We start from the raw sequence: 23,445 nt of genomic DNA on the forward strand, positions 1-23,445 counted from the left end.
GGCCTTTGGGGGCCCCCACCCGGCGCCCCCTCCAGCCCCGGGCTCGGACCGGAGCCCAGAAAACAAAGCGGCGAGAGAACAGAGCAGCCATTTCAGTTTGGACAATTCACATTTTGCAAAAATGCAACCCCTTCCAGCTCTTCCCCCTCCCCCCCAAATTTGCAATTTCCCCCTGACCTTCCCAGCGCGGGGGTCCCTGATGACCCCCCTGGAGATCTCGTCCCCCAGGCCCCCCATCTTTGTAACAATCTTTTTTTTTTTTTTAGGCCATATTTCCCTTTCTCAATTTTTTTTTTCTAATTTTTCTTCAAACGGTAGTTTTTTCCCATTAAAACGACGCCACCTAGAGGATACTATTTTGTAAATAAAAAAAAAAGAAATTAAAATTGAAAAGAAATATTTTTTATTTCTTATTTTTTCGAAAGTTTGCTCTACAAGGCAGTGGAGGGGAAAGCGATTCTTTTTATTTCTTTTTGGGGATGAAAATTTTCACTTTGATTCTGGCAGGGGCATGGAGACAATTTTTATTTCTGAAGCCAAATCCAGATAATATGTAAATGGAAATTAAGCTAGAATTTGAATGAATTCAGTTCTTGAAGGGAGAAAGCAAAAAACCTTCTAAAAGCAAAGTCAGTTTGACTACCCAACGCATTTTAGTTTGAGAAAAAAACTAATTGGAATGAGGGAAGGAGGGAAATTGTTGAGTTGAGGGAAAACTGGGAGAATTGGCTTTATGAAGCAATTAGAAATCGTACTTCATTGTAATTTGGAACTTGTTTAGCTCAGCGGGCAAAAATGACTAATTTTACCATTTGACAATATTTAAATTTTTCTATTTTCATGAGAGAAGGATTTAAAAGAGAAAATAGACCCTAAAATGTTGGCTTTGGACACACCCAAAAATTGTAGTTTTTTTTTTTAAATTTTGCATTTACATTTTACTGCATTTAAATCCTAAGATTTTTTTTTTATAAAAAGAGAAAGAAAGAAAATCCAGAAACTGTAAAAGTTAGAGTGAAAACCTGTCTTTCTTTTTTCTGTATTTGTTGGGTTTTGTGTGTGTTTTTTTGTTTTGATGGAATAATTAAGACTGTTTTCTGATTTTGTTTCCTGAAAGGTCTAGCCATTTCTTTTATGTTGTTGTTTTATCCATAAAATGTCAGGAACCTTTATTGAGCAATATTCAGTGGAAAAAAATGTAAATTCATATAGTATACAAATTGAGTAGCCCACAGATTTGTAGGAGAGACCGCCATTAAAATAAGATATGCATAATTAACATTATTATGAAAAAACTAACAGTAGATTCACAGAAGCCCATTTTTTATGACATGCAACTGAATCAATTGATGGAGACAAGGATTGAGGAATCCTTGGTAAGAAAGAAAATTTTCCTTTTCTATGCTGTTCACTCTTTCAATTTGAAAAATTTATTATTAAAAAAAAATCCAGATTGGTTTCTGGCCTCTTTGATTGTAATGTGGGGTTGGTAGTTGATTAGCATTAGGTATTTTTCAGAAATTTGATTACTTTCAGAGGGGGAAGAAATCCATTAGCTTTGATCATTTGGGGGGGGGGTGTTGTGACAAAAAAAAAGCACAAATTTTATTGACTAAACAAAAAATATATATATGTCTTTTTATCAAGAGGGAAGGACTGAGAGATGAAAATTCTGATTCTTATTCATCTTCCATGGTAGGACACTTTGCTGAAGAATTAGGTTAAAACATAAATTGAGCTGATGCTAGCAGCAAAATTATTATTTTTTTAAAAGGGAAAATAAAAAATCACAATACATACAAAAGCCAAACCCAAAGGAATGTGCCTTTGGTATAGAAAAGCATCAGTACATACAATATATCATGTGGAGTTTTTGGCCTTAAAATGAATCAAGTGAAGGTGAAACAAAAAAGAAAAAAAAAATTTTTTTTTTTAGATGACAAATATTGACTGAATTGAAATTTGACAGATTAAAAAAAAAAATAAGCTTCCTACCCAAAGAGAAAGGGTAATTTGTGATAAATTGAACTTGCTGGGAATTTTGAGCCCCTTTCCCCAACACCCCCCACAAAAAAAGTTGTAATTTTTCTGTCTAAAAGAAGTCCACCAGTAGCATTTGTAGGGTGGGACTTTGGGTGGGTCACATGGGGCAAGGATAGGAGACCCCTAGAACCCCATAGCCAGCTCCCAGCTGGTCTTGAAGAACGGTTGGCCCCAATCCTGCTTTCTGAAATTGGATTTCTGAAGATTTACTAACTCTGTGGCGTAGGGTTGACATTTCCCATCATCGCCATTGCATTTGGAAGATTTTATTTTTTTAGTAACCAAATCCTTTAGGGCTGATTGGCCATATTCAGGCATATTTCATATTTGGAATGAGCTTTTTTTTTTTTAAGCAGCATAATTAAAATTTTTTTTTTCTGTTGAATTATTTAGGCTGATGCCTAGGACGGTCAAGGAATTTATAATTTCCAAGGGGCTCTGGAGGCCTCCAGAGATAGTAGGCCTGAGTTCAGCCAGGGATGGAGGAGGATTGACTGGGGCTGGTGGGTTGGGATGGGGCATCTGAGAGCAAGTTGGGGTTGTAGATAACAGGTTCTTTTGGTGCAAGGAATAAAAATGTTGCAGCACATCTCTGTGTGTGTCCTGGAATCTTCTGACACACAACTCAGATGCCTTCTTTCTATTCTGCTTGAAATTTTGTTCTCTTGTCAGTCTAAAAGGACTAAAATTTGAAAGTCATTTGTTTTTGTAGACCTGTGTTTTGTTTTGTTTTGTTTTGTTCCCCCCTCCCCCCCTTTTTTCACAGAATTGGTTATTCTGGTCATGTTTGTTGTAAAGGAAACAGAAGTGCATGATGGTCCTGCGGGGCGGGGCTAGTTTCCTTTTGTTTCTATTGGTGTCTCTGGATTGAAATGTGACCCAGGCCCTGTCTCTCTCACCTCCTCTTTTAGATGGAAGTGTGTCCAGAAATGGATATAGGAGCTAATTTTTCTAAGCCCGGTCTGTTCATCACGTTTTCTTATAATATTGGGCAAAAGATCTGGCAAATTGGACTTGAGGGGTGGTAATTTGATGATGGTCTGAGTTATTTTGGTGAAAGATCATTTATACTCAGTTCCACAGTGGAGACTCTTTTTACTTAATGTTTTGCTTTTCTGCCTAAGGAGGTTCTTACCCCCCTCCTCCTCTCTAATAGGTTTGAAATTTCAAGGGCTTGCTTTGTAACTTGACTTTGGACCAAGCTAGGAAAAGGGCTTGCTTATACTCTTAGCCCTGCACCGAGGTGAACTTGAACAAGGGTTCTTGCTTTAGCAGGAGAGCTACAAAGATGGCTGGTCAGCGTGAGGCTGACCTCTCCCTGGTGCTAGAAGATAAACACCAATGGCCTGTTTCAGTGGAGGAATAGTTTTAAGCTCCTCCAATGTCAGTTTTTTCCCTGTCTTTGAGTCAGCTCTTGGCATGACTGCGTCCACTGACCTCAGATTCCTTATCTTCTCTTCGGTGGGCGACAAGAAGTTCTTCGCCGCGTTCCACGGCCTGTACATAAGCTTTTTGTGGTTATAGGAAATTTTCAGTTTTTCCATGTTCTTATGATGTTTCATCTCAGTTGTGTCTCCTTTCTGGGGATGTAAAGAAGTAGTTTTGTGGATACTCAGCCGGAGCCTCTCAAGGTCTTGCTCTGTGACCTTGGGCAAATCACTTTTTCCTACACAGCCTCAGGAAACAATGATTGTGTTTGCAAAATGAGCACTTTGGACCAAATCAAGGATAGCAGTAAATAGATTTCATTTCTGATTCTGACTCCAAGGAATTGCTTGTGGCTGTTTGGGTCACTGTGTTCAGAAGGATTCCGAGGTCACATTCCAATTCCCAAATTCTGGAAAAAGGTGCGGTGGTCAAATGGCAGTGAAGATCAGAGTGAGGAGAGCATCTCTTAGTGATGGTAAGCAGAGTAGACCATCGCTGCCCCATTGATGGATTGTGACATCAACTTGGTGTGTCATGATTAACAATAAAAAGAGAATAAAGTAGAATAGTATAGGAGAGAGACAGAAGTAGTTAAGGTGCAGCCCGGGGCACAGGTGGGTATTGTCTGGTGGAACTTTGCTCTATTCGTCTTTGCAGTTGTGTGTGTGTGGTGTGAAATACGTTGTCTGAATGGTATTGGACAAAGTGAGCCACTGTGATGTGCCACAAGAGTGCCACGTTATTGCTTATGCTTTTGTATTTATGAGTCAGTTGACTTTAGGTGAACCCTGTGGGGTAGGTGTGTTGTGCCACCTGCCCCTGGTTGAACCCTCTGTCAGGGCCACCCAACTTGCTGGCCCTTGGAGGGGACTGAAAGGGCAGGTGCTAGTTGGAGGCAGCATCTTTGCTAGGTCCCCTGTCTGGAGAGGAGATTGAAAGTGGTGCAGAGTCCCCACCATGGTGGGAAGGAAGCTGTTACAGTTACTTTGATTCTCCATTTTTACTCCATATTGCCAGAGAAAGTTTTCTGGAGTTGGTCTGCATCAGAGCTGTATTTAAGTTTTAATCAGCTTGGGTGTTGGGGCTGTATTTCTGTGAATGAACTTCCTCCCAAACTCCAGAATTGCTGTCTTCATCTCCCTGTCTTTTAAATGTGTGAGAATGGTATGGTCCAACGGAAATGCAGTTCAGACCACCTATTCAAGCTACACATGCTAAATTCCTGGGAACCTATTTTTTTTTTTTAAAGCAGCAAGTGACATTGACTTTAGTAAAGTGCGTTTGTTTAACCCAGTATATGTACAACACTATCATTGCAGCACGCATCTATATAAAAAAATTATTAGTGTGGCCTTTCACGTTCTTCTCTTTTTGAGGGGTTATTAAGTTTTTGAGGTTCGGTGTGCATTTTAATCCTTTTGCACAGTTTGGTTCTCACTAGCCACATCTCATGTTCAGTAGCTGCATGTGCTTAGTAGCTACCATGGGGGACAGTGTAGGGCCAAACCACTGTTTGCTGCTGTCCTTGGCCTTGGAAGGTTAGCAACATCTTCCAACCCTCCTGGTGATGTGGATGGTACTTTGAACTTGAGTCCCATCTGAGGGCATCCCAGCCTCTCGTGGTGATCACCCCCATCCATTTAGCTCCTCCTGGCTAAAGTGGCCCACAGCTCCATTGGTCCTGAAGCAGTCTTCCCCCAGGACTCGGCCAGAATGCTGTAGTTGGAAATAGCAGATGATCCTGGAAAGAAGTGTGGGGCGGGGGCAGACATTGGAGGTGGGCTTTAAATGAAGTGTTGCTGGAAAGAGGGTTGAAGGCACAGGGACAGCAGGTGGCCAGGACCAAAGGTGATATCCAAGGGGGGAGAGGGGTTCTGGGGGAGGGGGTGAAGAAACCCAAGGCATGGAGTCACCAGGAAGCTTCCCAGAGTTTAGGTCAGACACACAGAAGTTTCCCCAAGTTCACCCCAGTTGGCAAAATGGGAAGCCGGGTTTGAGGTCAGCCAGACCAGAGTTGGAAATCCAGCTCGAGGCTGGATAGCTTCGTGTTGCTTTGGGAAAGTCACTTCCGGTTTCGGAACCACAGCTTCTACATCTGGGAAAAGGGTGAGAGAGAAGGATGGACCCTGACCTTGAAGGGTGTTCCACGATTAAATGAAGCAGCCCGCGTGGAAACACCTGGCCAGCCCCAGGCCCTTAGAAGGTGCTCAACACTTGGGTTGACTCTTGCCCCCGTGGCCCGTGGGTCTCCACCTGGAGCACTTAGGGTAGTTCTGCAAACTTGGTGGCCTCTCTAGTGGGCAGAGTCAGGCAGCGACAGAGTTGGTACACTTTGTGTTGTCACTGCTGCTTTCTAACAGCCTGGGACAAGGCTCTGCTGTCAAGAGTTCTTGATGCTCGCATTCCGGGGACGGTCCAGCTCCTCTGTATTTCTGGATTTGTTTCTGAGCCTGTGGCACAGACTTCAGAAGGGTTGAATCTTAATCACCTGGAGCCCCTTCTTGTGGGGCCCTTTCCCTCCTTCTGAGGTCTCTGCTACCTGAGAAATGAGACCCCTGAGACCAGCCACGTGTCCTCCCCAGAAGGTTAATCTCTGCCCAGGGCCTCCCGAATCCCCAACAGGCAGGCCCAGGGCTGGTGTGCCTTGGTTTCTCCAGCCTGCCGGTGGTGACTTCCTTGAGGCTGGAGGCCAGGGCTCACTCGTTTTAGGGTCTGGTATGGAGCAGCAGCTCAATAAATACTTGATGACTTAATTTGATTTTTGGAAATAGCTCAGTTGGATTTGAAGGCAGTGAAGAGTGGATGACCAATTTGGCCGTCTGATCAGAACCACTGTCTTTTCAGGGAGCCATAAGCAGCATTTTCTTACAGCTGACTCTGAAGCCCAGGGCTTCCTTGGATTAGTAAATCCAAGCCGGGCCTTTAGGCAGGAGAAATGCTCCTTTGACTTGACATGTCTTAGGGAGTTTTTCTTTTTCTTTTTTTTCTTTCTTTTTTTTTTTTTTTTTGTACTGAGGATTGAACATTTGACCACTGAACTTAGACAGGTCTCAGTTGCTTAAGGTCTCTCTAACTTGCAGTGCTGGCCTTGAACTTGTGATCCTCCTGCCTCAGCCTTCTGAGTCGCTGGGATTATACACATGCCCCACCATGCCCAGCTCTCTTGGGAATTTTTTTTAAAAAGTTCCTCTGTACACATTTACCCTGCGCTCCTCGCTTGCTCTGTGATGGGCCCCTGTCAGGCACCGTGTTTCTGGGGAGGTGGGAACACTGGGCAGTGTCCTGCATTGTGTAGAGAGATGGTCATATTAGCCAGGTGCCCAGGACTGGACGCCTGGGTTTTTTTGGCAGAGCCCTGGACATCAGGGACCCTAAAGCTTGAAGTGGCCAAGTGTGTGATTTGATGTTTAACCGGACCCCATCTTTGGTCAGATTCTGGTCTGCAGATGCCAAAGATTCAAGGAAAGTTTATGGGAGAAACTTTGGTTTATTTGCTTCATTTTTTTCTTCTTCTGTGGAGTTCTGTATAGAACACCCCTGTTCTGAGCACTTTAGGGCCCAGTTCAGCAAGGCAGCGAGGACACCCAGTTCAAGGTGACCAGGCACCCTTGTGTTTCCCTTCCCACGTTTCCACATTTTTGGAATAAAGATCGGCCGTAGGACAGCTGGGTTCTTTTGGCAAACAGTTTCTCCCTCTTATTTTTCCTTCTTCTGAGGCTGCTGGTGTCTGGGCGAGGCTCCTCCACCTGGACCCTGAAGTGGGACTTCCCCTTGGGCGAAGCCTCTGGGCCTCTGACTGAGCCCCCCTTTCCTCCAGGTCTTTGCGTGGGATTTTTATAATCCAGAAGGTGTAATGGCCCCTACAGTGGGTGTTCCCTTCTGGACTGCCCCCTGGAAGAGAGGGCCCCCTGGAAAAAAGGGCCCCCTGTAAGAGAGGGCCCCCTGGAAAAGAGGGCCCCCTGGAGGGGAGGGCCCCCTGGAGGAGAGGGCCTCCCAGTGGCAGGACACCAGGTTTACATTTCTGAGGGCAGAAGGAACAGGTGGAGGTTGGAGGGACAAGCTTGGCTCCCCTCCCTTTCCTCCACTTGCTCATTTTGTGGTCTCTGCTGAGGTGCTCCGCTCCCTGCACCTCACCTTCCTTACCTGTAGCGTGGGGGTGATAATCCTGTTTCCGGTGATGGTGGAGATCACAGTGCTGCATGGGGTGGACAGATGAGAGAACTTTGTGACAGGCAGGCCGAGGGTTGATTTGTGTGTCATCGGTGTGTGGGGGTGGGCTGAGTGCGGTAAACAGGTACCATCCAGGCAGCCACTTCCCATTTGGGGGCCAGTGGCAGACATTACTAATCAATCATAGCATTCTTTCCCACTGAATCTGGCCAGTGGACTCAGAGGGCCTGTCAATATGATGCGGCTACCAGTCTTTGAACTTAGCATGAGCCGTGAAGCCAGTTTGTCCTTCCTGATCTGGTCATTCAGCCTCCCGGCACACACACTGAGAAACTGAGGCTGGGGTCCAGAGAGGTGGAGTGATTTGCCCAAAACTTCAGTTTTTAGGCTGAAGGCGGATTAAAAGCCTCAGATTTCTTAACTCCTCAGCCGATGCTTTTCCTGTGACATACACATACACGGTGTCAAAAGGAATTAAAGTTAATTTGGTCTTGAGAAATCCTGGCTCCTCCCTTCCTTGTTATAATTAGATACCCTTGGGGCTCTCATCAAAGGCAGGCTGGCTGACCTGCTTCTCTGACTGGTCGCCAGTGATCAGGTTTCAAAGGGGAGGTGCTGGGGGTGGGGGCGGCAGTGGCCATGGCTGGAGGGGATGTCCCTCCCCACTGGTACAGTACACAGATAGCCAGAGGAGCTGGGCAGGAGCTGGGCAGGCCCTGGGGTCCCAGCTGACAGTCCCAGCTGGCGGCCTGGGCCTGGGACGCGTTTGCTCTTACCCACTCTGAGAGCACAGTCGGGTTTCTCATTTCTTCCGGATCTTTATTTTCTCCGGCTGGGAAATGGGCTGGGAAGAATCCTGCCTAGGAACCAAGTGAGATGAGACTTGAAAATAGTCTTAAACTCTGTAGCCCTAAATATTGTGTTGATTTTTATAATTAGTTCCGCTCCCTGACTATTAGTTGGGTCAATTGTGGGTAGATGGTGTGAATGACAGGCGCAGACTGGGGCCCACAAGCTGAATGGGTCCCTTATCTCCTGGTGGTGTATTTTATCTCCTTGCCAGCCTAGGGTTTAGAAAGTTTGGAACTCGGGGGCCTTTCAGAGGGTCTGTGCTGTTTCAAGCAGTGCTGTGGGTGGCCCCGCGTGGGTGGCTGAGGACTGGGACCCCGACACAGCCTCGGTCTGTTAGGGGGGACAACAGTCCATTCTCCCACCGCCAGGCCCTCCGCAAGCATCCCGTGAGTGGCTGGCTCCATGGCGCTCCCTACCCAGCCCAGAGGTGGAGAAGTTGTTGGCGACAACCCCTTTCTTAAAAAGGAGAGGAGAGAGGCAGAGGTGAGGATAGTATTGAGTCGACAGAAAAATGATATAAATATTTTGGCTGACGAAGCAGAGCGGGGCTTCGTTATAAGAGAAGAGGCAGAGTCAGGTGGTGCTTGGTTTTCCAGTCCGCTGTGGGAAACGCAGGAAGACCTGCTTTGTGATATCCCTGCCCCTTGTCAGGGTCTGCTCTTTGATACCTGGGGGCCAGCGCTGGCCCTGGGTGGGGGCCTGATGGCTCCCCCAGGGGTGGAAATGCCTCTGCAGCATGAAGGAGGCCCGGGGCTCGGGGGCCGTCCCTGGCTGGCCATTGGCTGGTACCATCGAGAGTCAGAAGCGGCTGTGGCTCTGTGCTGAGGGTTACCGTCCAGGACGCCGCGCCCGGGGAGCTGGCCGTTCTGCTCTTGGCTTTGAGTCCCGCTGCGCTGATTCCCATCCGCCTCGACATTTTTCTGGAAAACTTTGCGGGGAGAGTGTGAGGGTGGGAATTTTTTTCGGGTGGACTTTTGCGGAGAATTTGTGTTCCCATTTTCTTCGGGCTGGCGTTTTGTGAGCCAAGTGGACATAATCAGGGCACTTGGAATGCCTGGGGAGAAGAGATGAAGACATTTTTGGATGTTGGAGAATTTTTTCCCCCTTAATTTCATCAACTGGGAAAAATAACTATAAAAATTTAAGTGTATTGATGTGGGTTCTTCTTATAACGTGTCCTGGAACAGCAGAAAGTGAAACTGATCCGAAATAAAACTGAAACTGGCCTGAAATGAGGCCTCTGGGAAGCGAATGGTCCCCAGGGTGCTGCCGGCCTCAGGGGGAGTGTGCTGGGAGGCTGGTCTTTTTATCTGAGAGACTAGAGTCAAAGGCCCATGGAGATGCTCTGAGCCTCTGCCGCCCAGGACATTCTGGAAACCACTGGCGGTGTGTGGCCACTGGCAAGCTGGAGCGTGGCTAGTCAGTCCATATCAGGGCTGAAAGGCTCAACAGAAAGAAAAAGAATGTCACAGACAATCAGTTATGATTTTCTAAAAAATATTGGTTACAGGTTGAAACAACAATATTGTATATAGGGTTAAATAGGATATGTTATTAAAATTTACTTCATTGACTCTTTTTTTACTTAAAAAAGAATAATGCAGCCACTAAGAACTTTGAAATTATCCCCATGGTGCATTTTGTATTTCTTTTTGAGGGGGCGTACTGGAGATTGAACTTAGGGACACTCACCCACTGAGCCGCATCCCAGTCCTATTTGGTATTTTATTTAGAGACAGGGTCTCACTGAGTTGCTTAGCGCCTCACTGTTGCTGAGGTTGGCTTTGAACTCGTGATCCTCCTGCCTGGGCCTCTGGGATTACCGCGCCCAGTGCATCTTATGCATCTTATATTTCTCTTGGACAGTGCTGGTCTAAGCCAGGCAGTTCCTTCCGTACTCGAGGAAGTGGCACCCTAGAGAGCGGGACTGGTTTGCTCAGGGTCACACAGTAGCTTCGTCAGGGACCTGGACAGACAGACGTGCAGGACTCAGAACCTGGCATGAGATGGAGGGTGATGAGGATGTGGATGGTTCAGGCAGAGGGGGCAATGGGAGTTAGTGAGACCCACACCCGCACACACACCACGCAGAGGGAGGAAGAGAGGTGTGCATTAGTAATCCAGGGGAAAAGTTAAAAGTTTCCCACCTCGTTCTTACCCCACCTCCCTAAAATCCAACAAGACAGGCAGAAACGGGTCTAAAAGATAACACCCACAGTTCCTCTGCCTGCTCAAGAATTCCAAAGCCCATTCACCCTGGGTTTGAACCCAGGTGTTTTTGCATTGATGTGCCCCTCGGCTGTCTGGGCATGGAGACCCAGGTCCCTCTGAGGGCTGTGGGATTTGGGTCCTGGGCAGGGGGTCTGGGAGCCATTCTTTTGTTGAGTCATGGCATGATTTGAGAAGGGGGCTTCTAGAAGATTCAGAGGGCATGCTGCCATATTGGGCAGAGCTGGCAGGGAAGGGGCAGTCTAGCTCCCCGGCCTCCCACCTAGTTCAAGACCTGGAGGGGGCAACTGGCCAAGGGACAGCAGCACCTTTACCCTCTCAGCACAGTGCTCCCGCTGAGTGCTCCCAGAGGAGTTGGAGCCGGGTTGGAGGTTCAGCCTTACACATTTTTGGTTTTTTATCAGAAAGTCTTTCTGTTGAAAGGCTGAGGTTGAGTATTCCTATCACTTTGTTTTTGTAAAATGGACATTTCCTGCCTTGAAGTATAACCATTGCTTACTGTATACCGTGCACTGGGCTAAGCATTTGATATCTAGTATCTCACTTAGTATAATCACATGGGGATTTTTTTTTGTTTTTGAATATGAAGACGTTGGGGTCCAGAGGTGAAAGGAATTGCCCAGGGTCACGTAGCTGAAGAAGTCTCAGCCGGATTCGCTTTTGGGTGGATCCACGTTCGAGGCTCACAGTGCACTCTTCCAGGTGCAGGTCTGTCCCGACACACAGTAAAGGAAGGTGCAGCCGCTTGGCAGGACGTGGAGATGTTGGTGGGTTGGGACTTGAACTTGGATCCTTTGGCACTGCTGCCCATGACCCTCTCCTTGGCCGCGGAGGCTCGCTCTAAACCGGGACGTCTGGGGAAGCTGCTTTCCCCAGGCAGCGCGCCTCTTGCCAGGTCTGCCTGGCTTCCATCCCCGGCCCCGCGCGTGCCTCCGCGGGCTGGTGGCTGTGTGTTCCATGTGCACAAAGCCTTTAATACTGCGTTTGAAAACAGTTGCAGAAGGTTTGCTGTAATTAATTACATTTGACATACTTGGAATCGGGGCCTCCCGGATTCAGAATGCAAATGTATGCCCAGACAGATGTAAGGTGCGCTGCAGCCAAGAGCGCTGGCGGGGCCCAGCAGGCCGGCAGTGTTGCACCGTCTTGACGAAGGGAGAGGCAGCCGGGAGAAGAGGGGGAACCCAGGGACACGTGGAGCCCATGGGCTGCTGGAGGAGGAGTAACCCTGGGCTGTAGGGCAGGGACCCAGGCTCCAACCTGGGGCCAGTCTCTTCCCCTCTGAGCCTCGGTTTCCCACGCTGTCCAGCAGAAGCCTGGAGCGGGGTGTTGGAGAGCGCGGCTGGGCCGTGGGGCAGGAGGCAGCTGACCTGAGGCTCGGCGTGGAGGCTGGTGTTGGAGGTCTGTGCAGCTGACCGGAGAGAGGACTGACACCGTGGGGAACCAGGAGGCTGCCGGAGCGGGAAGGGAGGCGTGGACGGCGAGGTGTCCCTTGGCACTGGACAGTGCCCATTCCCGGGGCTCCACGTGTGTGTGTCACTGTCTTCTGAGTGCCCGTCCAGCCTCCCACCGCGTGCTCCCCTCACTTCCTGTGATAGATGTTTATTGCTGTATAACGAGTTACCCCCAAACTCAGTGGCTTCCAACACCCGTACTCACGTGTGGTTTCTGTGGGGCAGGAATTTGGGAGTGGCTCCGGGGTGGGCTCTGGCTGGGGGTCTCTCCATGTGGTGGTCATGTTGCGGCTGGGCTGGGGTCATCTTAAAAGCCTCTCCCCCGTCACCGTTGCCAGAGTTTGAGAGTCAGATGGCCGAGGCTCATCCTCCACCCCATGCAGAGGTCTCCCCAGCTGGGTGGCTTCACACGGCGGGACTTCATGCGTGGCATCTCCGGGCTGTGGAGTCACGGGGACCAAGAGGCAGAGCCAGGCTGGGGCAGTGACAGCCCGCACCGTCTTGTGACGTGACTTCGGGTCGTTCTGTGGGAGGAGACAGTGACAAAGCTGTGCCCCAGTTCAGCTGGCTTGCTGCCTTTGGGGATGTGTCAGGGTGTTGGGTGGGAGACAAGGGGCCACATCTCTGTCCACCGGAGGTTGTCCTCGGAGCTGTTCGTCCCTCCACCATTCCCCCATCCTTCAGAGCTCCCTTCTCCTCTGTGACTGTGGTCATCCAACTGCCCCCTTCAATGGCCTGACACCCTGAACACCTGGTGCGTCTGGGGAGGGCCAGCGAGGTGCTTTCAGTGAGGAGCTGGAAGGGGGATGACACTGGCACGGGGCTCGCTCAGTGTGTCACCTCTTGATCTTCAGGACAGCGCAAGACGTGGGGTGTCGTCATGTCTGTTTTCCAGGGAGGGAACCGAGGCACCGGGTAGCTGAAGAGTGTGCTCAAGGCCATTCAGCTTGTTGGTGTCGGGGCAGGGACTTGAACTGCCCCCCGGCGCTGCCCCGCAGAGCCAGGCCCGGACCTGGTGTCTGGGTGTGAGATGTCTCCCTAAGAGTTGCTCCCCTGTTCTCCACCCCCACATATGAAAATGGGTTTATTTTTTTTTCTGACTATAAAAATAACATGTTCATTACAAAAACATTTGGGCAGTACTGAAAAGCAGGGAGATTATTGTCTAAAAAAAACACCAAAAAACAAAAAAAAAAACACCTGAATCCGGAGATAACACTATTTGCATCTTGATGAACATCATTCCAGTCATTTCTACATATTTGAGTATCTGTGATTAGAGTTTTACACAAATGGGATTACACTTCACGTGCCGTGCTGTAGCTGGCCTTCTCTCTTCTGCTTAGAGACATTTTTCATTATCTGTGGCTGTAGATCTTCCTTGTTACCTTTCTGACTCCACTGTATTTCCACTCTGTGTACTTTCCCAAATTCAGCGTCGTCTTGGATTTCGGTCCTTTTTGGTTTTTCGGTATTGTCATCCCACCTCTCTTTACACTCAGTGCTTCTCAGTGTGTGGTGCTCTCCGTACCAGGACACTCAGGAAAGTCCACTGCTGAGCCACAGAGGATTTACATTCTCCCCGTAGACAGGACTCGCCAGTTGCTGCCCCAGGGAGCTGCGTCCTGGCCCTCACCTTGAGTTGCCAGTATTTTTAACCTTTGATGATCTGGTGGCCAAATGGATGAGGTCGAATATTCATGGTCCTTTTTTATTAGCTACTTGTGTTTCTTCCTCTGTGAATTGCCAGTTCAGCTGTTTTGCCCGTTTTTCTCTTGGGGTATTTATCCTTTATTTATTTTAAAGCTCTTTGGATTTCAGAGATACTGATTCTTTGGTATTTACGTTTTTTTCCCCCCTCCAGACTTTTTTAAAAACATAGTTAATATTATTTAGTAAATGAGGTAGTTAAATAAAATGTTTACCTTTTAAAAATACTTACTTTTTTGTTTTAGATTCTGTTTTTTTTTTTTTTTTGGTTTGTTTTATTTTGCATGTTTCTTAAAAATCTTCCACCACATTAAGAGTTTATAATGAAAAGATGACTTATAGAATGGCAGAAAATATTTGCAAATTCTATATATCTGGTAAGGGGTTAATACCCATCACATATAAAGAGTTCCTGCAAATCAGCAACCAAAAACATAACATTGAAAAATGGGCAAGGGACTTGAGTAGATATTTCTCCAAAGAAGCATAAATGTCCAGTAAGCATATGAAGTGTTTCTTGGCCTTTTGGCTAAGATCAAGTGTGAAATGGTGCTCACATCATCAGTCATTAGAGAAATGCAGTTCAGAACTACAATGAGATAGCACCTCTCACCCATTAGTATTGATACTCTTGAAAAAAGAGAAAATAATAAGTGTTGGTGAGACTGTGGAGAAATTGGGACCCAATTGTTGATGAGACCCAACTGTGGAAGATAGTGTATAGTCGTTCCTCAAAAACAAAACAAAACAAAACAAAACAAAAACCCCTAAAAACAGACTAAACACATGATCCAGTAATTCCACTTCTGGATATATATATATATAAATTCAAAGCAAGATATGCTTATACATGCATATTCATAGCAGCATTCTTCACAGCAGCTAAAAGGTAGAATCAGTTGAAATATACATTGAAGCAAGAATGGATAAACACAATGTGGTATATCCATACAAAGGAATATTACTCAGCCTTTAAGAACAAGGAAATGGTATCATGCCACAGCATGGGTGAACCTTGAGAACATTGAAAGGACATGTGCTATGTGATTCCACTTACATGAGGTTTTTAAAATCAAACTCACAGGAACAAAGTACGCAGTGGTTGCCAAGGACTGGAGGAAGGGGAACAGGAAGTTGTTCCCTGGGCACGGAGTTTCCTTTTTGCAAGGTAGAAAACTCCAAGAGATGAGTTGCACAGGCGTGTGAATACACTTAACCTTCATGGACTGTGTAGTTAAAAATGGTTGAGATAGTAAAGGAAAAAGTTAAACATTTACATAACCTAACAGAGCGACGCTTCATCTTCTAGGAACAGCGCACAAGAAACGCTTTTGATATGTCTGTGAGCTTCTAGACTTTAGAACATGAAACACCTGGAAATAGAACAAAAGGAAGTTTTAAAAACAATCCCCTGCATTTCTTGTATAATTTTATGTTAGTTTTAGTTTTTATGTTTAAATGATTTCTCCACCAGGACTATATTTGGTTTAAAGGAGGGGACGTCGGATTGGACTGTTTTCCCTGCAGGACGAGCTGCTTGCTGTCACGGCATGTTTGAATAGCTGTCTTTGGCACCCTGATTTGAAATGCCGTCTTTCTATTAAGTTTTCAGGGATCAGGTCTGTTTCCGGACCCCTGTTGTGTTCTCTTGATGTACAGGTGTCAAGCTATTTTAACTTGATCACCTTAACACTGGAATCGTGTCTTAAGAGCCCACATCAGAGGCAGCGATAAATCACACCTGGGTACTCTCTGAGATGAGGCAGCTTGCCTGCGGGTTCCTTCCCGGGGTGACTTGCTGTGTTGCCCAGGCTGGCCGTGGCGGTCACGAGGGGAGGGGCTGAGGTTCAGCGAGGCTCCGTGGAGAGGGAGCCTGGGTCTGTCTGTCCGCAGAGCCTGTGAGCATTGTGTCTCCTGGATTCATGGACTTCTGCCCTGGGACCCCAGAGTGCCTGGCCCCCATGCCTCTAGGATCTGCTTATGGAACAGGAAGGGAAGCAGGAGTCGCGGCGTACCCTGAAATGGTTCTCTGGCTTCAGCTGGGTGCATGCTAATATTTGTTTTAATAAGTTAATTTTTCAGTAGCTAATGATATTAGGAGAAATCAGAGAATAAGGAAATAAAAAGATTGTCCTAAATAAATTTTATCTGGGTGAGATGGTGCACGCCTGTAATCCCAGCAGCTTGGGAGGCGGAGGTGGGAGGATCATGAGTTCAAACCGAGCTTTAGCAAAAGAAAGGCATTAAGCACTCAGTGAGACCCTGTCTCTAAATAAAATACAAAATAGGGCTGGGGATGTGGCTCAGTGGTCGAGTGCCCCTGAGTTCAATCCCCAGTACCCCCCAAAAAGAAAAAAAAAAATCAGCTCCCTCTATTCATCAAAATTTTGTTGTACTTTCTTCTAGTTTTAAGCATCTTTTTATTATTCAAACCATAATGTGTGGGAGTTTTGCTTCTGTGTTTTCTCCATCTCTTCTGTCAAACTGAGTCTTCTTGTAGTTCTTTTTCAAGGCTTTATAGTATTCACAGAAGAGAATGAGTGTGGTGTGTTCAACTCCTATGCTGTTGGATGGTTAGGTTGGTTCTGATCGTTCATTTTTATAAAATGACACTGTAATAAACATTTTCCTACAAAAGATATTTTGATATTTAAAAACATTTCCTTTGCTCTATTCCCAGAGAGAGATTACTGGGTCGAGGGTAGTGATTAGTTAAACACATCTCTGTATTTCCTGTCTCTTTTCTGGCATGTATTGGTACTAGGCCTTGGGAACTTCTGTTGCCTTAGAAAAGAAGCATACTAAATTCTTTAAAAAATGTTTTATTGACTACTGTTACATACAGGAAGGTTCAATGAAGAAGATTCAGAGGATATATGCATAAAAGAAAAAAAATCCAGTAAGTCCTGCAACTCTCCACGATGGTTTCTGTCAATTTCACATCTGTCCTTGCATTATCTCTTCACATAATTATTGATTTTGCAGTAACCATATTTGTTTACTTATTTATTTTCGTGGTGTGGATCAAACCCAGGGCCTCACATATTCTAGGTAACTGCTCTTCCATGGAGGTGCAGGTTCAGTGAATTGTTTTGGATCTCATACTTAATTAGCCAGCCTTCTTAATGACCAGTTTTTCTTTATCTGTGCTGCCAGCTCAGTTTTGGATGATGATCACCTTTTGAATATGACCATCACCTGACCTCCATTACCTATTTGGGCCACCTGTGGGTGCTGACCCTGGATAGGAGGGAGGGTGGTGGTCTTGGTGTGAATTCTGTTCACAGCCCTCTGGAAGGTGGCGCGGGAAGTTCTTTGCCCTAAGACCTGGTAAGGGAAGCCAGGCAGGGAAGGGGGTCTCACCGGATGCTCTTCTGCCCAGTGACTCGGTCTGTACCTCACACCTCGGTGCTCCCTTTTCTGACTCGGTCAAGGCTTGGAGTTTTCTGTCCAAGTCTGGGCATTTATTTTTAAGTCTTTTCCTAGATACTTGATATTTTTACTGCAACTGTGAGTGGTATCTTTTTTTCCTTCATTTATATGTTGCCTAATTAATACAGGTCTATAGAAAAGCGATTGGTTTTTATGTGGTGATTTTGTGGGTGGGTAATTACCACCTCCTTTGTTCTGGTGGTTTTTGGTAGGTGATAATGCCCTTTGCGGATGAGGTTCTTTTTCCTTCTTCTACACGATGGTCCTTTCCTCCTGTCTGTGATGCATGACCAGACCCTTCTAGACCCATTTGAAACCTAGCAGGGGTCACAAGGATTCTCATTTTATTTCTTACCTTAGTGGGAAGAATGCCAGTGTTCTGTGATCCAGTAGGATGTTTTATTTGGGTTTCAGGAGTATATTCTTGATCACTGAATAAGCGTCCTTCCCAGTGGCGAAGAGTTGTTTATTTTCAAAGTTTCGCCAGGACCGAGGCCGAGGTGCGGGGTGCCCTACGGGGGGAGGGGGGATTCCACCCGTGTTTTGAGTTTTCCTGAGCGACTTGGCGAGCGGCCCGCCCCTCCCCCACCGCAGGGCTAGTTAGCAGTGGGGGGGGGATGATGAATTTTTAACAAATGCCTTTTCATTACGTATCCAGATGGCCATATGGTTTTCTTCCTTTGATCTGCTGATGTGATGAATCACATTAATAGATTTCCTAATATTCAACTATCCTGGAAGGAACCCGTTGGCTCATAGTTTTCATTCTTTGGGTGCATCCTGGGTCCCTTGCTGTGGCCCTGTCCGTATTCGTTCGTGAGGTTGCCCTGCCGTCTTCTTTTCAGCGTGCCGTTTCGTCATTTTTAAACACAGGTTGTGTTCGTATGGTGGGTTGTGGGTTGGAAAGCTCTCCATCATTTCTGATGATCTGGAACATGGAGGATAAAAACATTCCAAGTTGGGTGCTCACTGGTGGTGGCTGCTGAGATGTTTGTGTTGAGAAGGATTCTGAGGTCTTGCCATTTGTAAACAATTTAGTGTGTTGTAAGAATGTAGGAAATGAAAGTTTAAGTGTGCGTGCCAGATGTCTATTTGCAGCCCCTATCTGGAATGATTTATACGGCACGGGAATTATCTATCTTTTGAAAGTTTAAAATAACTTGCCATTAAAAGTCTTTATCTTGTTAAGTTTTTGGAGCTATTTTCCACTGTACTCCTTTCTTCAATAACTTTTTTGGCTTTGCTCTGAAGACAATTTTGATCATTTATACTTTTGTAGAAACATTTCTTCAGAATCTATTTTGCATAGGGCAGAATATAATTTTATTTTTAGAAATGTCCTCTGTTTGGTTGTATTGCCTAATCTCATTTTTTTTTGTAGTTATTTTTTTAAATTTCTTGATTGAGTGACTAGTATCTGGCGCTGTTGTTTTTGTATCCTTTGTTTAAATTAATTTTATTTATAATTTTATTTTATTTTATTTTTTGGTACTAGGGGATTGAACCCAGGGGAGCGTAACCACTGAGCTGCATCCCCAGCCCATTTTACTTTTTAATGTTGAGACAGGGTCTCGCTCAGTTGCTTAGGGTCTCACTAAGTTGCTGAGGCTGGCTTTAAACTTGGAATTTTCCTGGCTTAGCCTCCTAAGCTGTTGGGATTGCAGGTGTGCGCTGTCATGCCCGGGATCTGTCTAAATTTTTAAAAAGTTATTTGTCAATTGTAATTGCTTGAAATTTTCATCTTCAGATTATTATACTTTTACGTTAAATAAATCTAACCTGCTTCCTTTAGATTTTTTTAAATTCTTGAGTTGAATTTTTGAGTTCTTTATTTTTTTCTGTGTAGTAATACACGTGCTTAATCAGTGACTTTTCCTCTGGAGCACATGTTTGGTCACATGTGTAGTAGGTAAGGTCTTGCTGTGAAGTATTATTATTTTTCCCCCTAAATATTCTGTGATTTTAGTTTTGATGTTCTCTTTAGCATAAGGATTATTTAAAATTATAATTTAAATTTTTGCATGATTTTTTTCTTATGTGTTTTTATTTTTAAGTACTTTAAAATTTAATTTGTTTTTTTAATACTGGGGATTGAACCAAACGGTGCTTTACCACAGAACCCCACCTCTACAATTTTTATTATTTCAGGACAGGGTGTTGCTAAGTTGCCCCAGCTGGTCCTGAATTTGAGATCCTCCTGCCTCAGCCTCCAGCATAGCTGAGATTACATTTATGCATTTTTAGTTTTATTCTAACATGAGAAAGTTTTGCCAGTGATAGTTTTTCTTTTTGTAACTAAAACTGAGATTTTTTTAACTTCTTTTTCAATATTATGTGTTTTATTTGCTTGGGAAAGAAGTAATTTCTATTTTTAGGGCTTATTGTTGACTATGTACATACATATCTCACATCATTGGCTTTATTAATTATATTTTTCAGATTAAATCCCCTCTGGGGATTTATTATTTCAAGAAATTATCTGCTAATGACTTATAATAATTTATTTTTAGATTCTTTTCTTTACCTTTTGCTTTGTATATTTTACTTTATGTCTTTTTATTTCTATTATTAACAGAAATATCCCTCCCTCTATACTTTATTGGGGATTACACCTTTAATCTGTTAAAATAGTCCTGCCTTGACCTATTTTCTACTGTGTTTTTTGTTCTAGTTTTTCTAACTTTTTAATTCATCTTCTGTCTCACCTTCAGTTTTTTCTGAGTAGTTGTTATTTTATTTGACACACAGTAATCGTACACATTTATCGATTAGTCTTCACCTTTAATTGTAGTGATTTTTTTTTTTTTATAAAGCACTTACTGTTTCTCTTGTTGAAATTTACCTGGCATAGTTTTACATACTTATTTTACTTTTGATTTTCATATAATATTGAGGGGGAAAAAAAAGCTATAGTTCTTTTAGAAAACATTTTTTTGTTGTTGTTGTTGTTTTTTATGCCAGGGATTGAACTCAGGGGTGCTTAGCCACTGAGCCAGATCCTCTTTTGAATTTTACTGAGAGTCAGGGTCTCACTGAGTTGTTTAGGGCCTCGATAAATTGCTGAGGCTGGCGTTGAACTCTCCATCCTCCTGCCTCAGACTCCCAGGCTTCTGGGATTACAGGCCTGTGCCACTGCATCCAGCAAGATAATATGTTTTTTTTTTTTTTTTTCATATTGGAAAATCTCAGTGTCTGAGAATCTTGGGTTTTTAAATACGGAATGGACCCCATTGTCACGATTATTAGAGTGACGACTGATGTGTCCTGGGACTTCTTTCATGCAATCACAGTTTCCCCCAAGGACTGGTCTGGATAAGAAGGTGTTTTTGATTCTTCTCTCCTGAGTGGTAACTTGGATTCATAGAGCATTTGGGGGTCGTGTGGGTCATCCCTCAGTCACCCTGCAGAAGCCCTGGGAGGTGACTCAGAGGCCTGGGGACATCTCACTTTGGTGAAATCATCCCTCCTCTTCCGAGCCCACCTTATCCCACCTTTACTGCCCCGTGGGGAGTAGGAGACTCTTGAGTAGGAGACTTGCCCCGGGTGTCCCTGCCACCTGTCTGGAGTGGTCAGTAGCCTCATCGTCCCTGTGACCCTGTGGCTCTTGTCCATATTTCGCCGAGCCCGGTGGATGCGGGTGTGGGTGGCGCAGGCAGTGTCCATGATGGGCAGCTTCCGTTTCCGTGGGGCGCGTCGGGTGGCCCTCTCCCCACTTCCACAGGGAAGCTCGTCCTCCGACCTGGCGTGGGGTGCGGGTCCCCTGTCTCCCGTCCCCCTCCGTGTCCTTGGCCCTCGGGTTGGTTTTGCTTGGGCAGTTAGTGCATTCGGTGTCGTCTCACTCCCTCGGTGACCAGCGGTCACCTCTGCAGGCTGCGCTGGAAAGGCAGGGCAGCGAGTTGGGAGTCGGGGGGACTGTGGCCCAGCAGCCCGAGGTTGAGGGGTCGGGGCTAGCCTCTTGGTGGGCTCCGTTCATGGGGTTTGGCAAAGACCCCTAGGAATCACCTAGCGGTGGAGCCCAGGTTCTTTCCTGGTAGGGTCTGGTGGCTTAGAAAGTCCCCACTGGAAGTGGCTCAGCTACCCCTGGGATTTCTCTGGGAATTCCACCGTGGGGATCCTGCAGGTGCTGTCCCCTCCCTGGCCCCAGGTTTTGGTTTTCATCTTAGCAGTTCTAAGGCCCCAAGGAGGGTGGCTGTGAAGTGGTCCCTGGTGATGCCGGTGGTCCCTGGTGATGCCCGTTGCTCCCCGCCCCCCAACATCTAGCAGAAATTCCTTGATAGGTGGCTTGCGTGTGACACCTACATGTTAGGATGCTCTTTTTTCAGTAGTTTTCAATTGCCATAAAGTACACATGTAAAACGCACCGTGGCTAGGACCATTGGAAGTGCACCGTTGGGTACTGGGAGGCACGTGGTGGGTCCCTTCACATCGCCCCAGCTTTTCATCTTGCAGCTGAAATCTGCTCACTCAGTAGCTCCCCATTTCCCTCTCCTTCCTGCTCCTGGAAATCACCATCCACTGTCTGACTGACAGCTCTGGGGACCTCACAGACATGGAGTAACACAGTATGTGGCTTTTGGGGACCATCTTATTTCCCTTAGCATCACATGTCAGCTTGATCCGTGTTGTAGCACCCGTCAGGCTTTCCCTATTCTGAGGGTCAGGTGATACGTCCACACCTGCTCATCCAGTCTTTCCTCAGTGGACCCCTTGCTTCCACCTTTGGCTGTTTCGAGGAGCTATGAATTTGGGTGTGCAAATAGCATCTGAAGACCTTGCTTCCAATTCTTCTGGGTGCGTATACCTAGAAGTGGCATTGCTGGATCCCATGGTAATTCTGTATTTTATTTTTGCAGCAAATTTTTAAAATGTGATTGACCCCCCAACACTTTTTTTGGGGGGAGACGGGGTACTGGGGATCGAACTCAGGGGCACTCGACCACTGAGCCACATCTCCAGCCCCATTTTGTATTTTATTTAGAGACAGGGTCTCATTGAGTTGCTTAGCGCCTCGCTTTTGCTGAGACTAGCTTTGAACTTGCGATCCTCCTGCCTCAGCCTCCCGAACCGCAGGGATGACAGGCGCATGCCAGCATGCACCCAGTCTGACCCCAACACCTCTGCAAGTAGTTAACCTCATCATTACTTGGGGCTGTGCAGGAATTCTTGCTTCCAGTTCACGTGTGAGTAAGCTAAGGCACAGAGAGGACAGGTGACTTCTCTGAAGGGAGGCAGCAAGTGAGTGGCAGAACTGACTCGGGCTCCTGCCTCCTAGCTCGGTCCTCTCCACCTTTGTCAGCTCTGGTCTTCCTCTCATTCTATCTCTGCCATCCTCCTGGCAGCCCCAGGTTGACTTGCCTCTTGGGACCTCAGTTTCTTCCTCTGTAGAATGGGCCTGTCCTGGGGCGCTCGGCTTCGGGCAGCTGTTGCATAGCGCTGTGCTCCCTGCGCACTTGCAGGGAGCGCTCTTCGGCTGAGCTAGCATCTGCTTTCCCATCTGGTCCCAACTTTTCCTTAATTACCCACTGAATTGGCTCTAACAAAACGCTGACAACTTGAATGAGACATTAGCAGATACATCAGTGCCCATGCCAGGGCCTCACGGGCTTTTCCAGGATGCGCCGAACCAGGGCCAAGCAAAAGCGCTTGTTCTGGGCTGGAGTCGTCGTCTTGGCTGAGTGGCAGGTGCCAGCCAAGGTACAGGGCTCCTGAAGCTCCTCTTAGGCTGGACAAAGGCTTGAGGCTGGGTCAAACCCTGGAAGTCCTCTCTGTAGCCTGCCGTGGGCCCGACGCTCCCTCTTTCATTCCTGCTTACTGTCTCTGGGCTGCCTGGTTTTGTTTCTTCTCCACATTTCACACTGGTCCTGAAGCAGCTGGCTGTGTTCCACAGTGGGTGCAGCGTTGGGCATGGCCCGCCGTGCCTCCTGGGTGCCTTTTGGGGCTTGTTCTTTACATCTGCATAAAGGGGTCTTGCCAGACGTGAGAGGGTTCTCATTCTAAGTTCCTGCCGATATGAGGAGAAAGGCTAAGGCTTCCTTTTTTTTGGGGGGGGGTGGTGGGTTGGGGGTTCAGGGATTGAACTCAGGGGCACTCAACCACTGAGCCACATCCCCAGCCTTTTTTTGTATTT

The 23,445-nt window shown here is 46.4% G+C and overlaps 1 protein-coding gene across 1 annotated transcript in view; it reads left to right on the plus strand.

The window, feature by feature from the left end:
* Znf618 (zinc finger protein 618) overlaps nt 1-23,445 on the plus strand; it is a 149,448-nt gene that overhangs the window by 277 nt on the left and 125,726 nt on the right. The gene's annotated exons all lie outside the window — the stretch shown is intronic.

Source organism: Urocitellus parryii, chromosome 4, assembly GCF_045843805.1.
Source record: "Urocitellus parryii isolate mUroPar1 chromosome 4, mUroPar1.hap1, whole genome shotgun sequence".
Classification (NCBI taxonomy): Eukaryota; Metazoa; Chordata; class Mammalia; order Rodentia; family Sciuridae; genus Urocitellus; species Urocitellus parryii.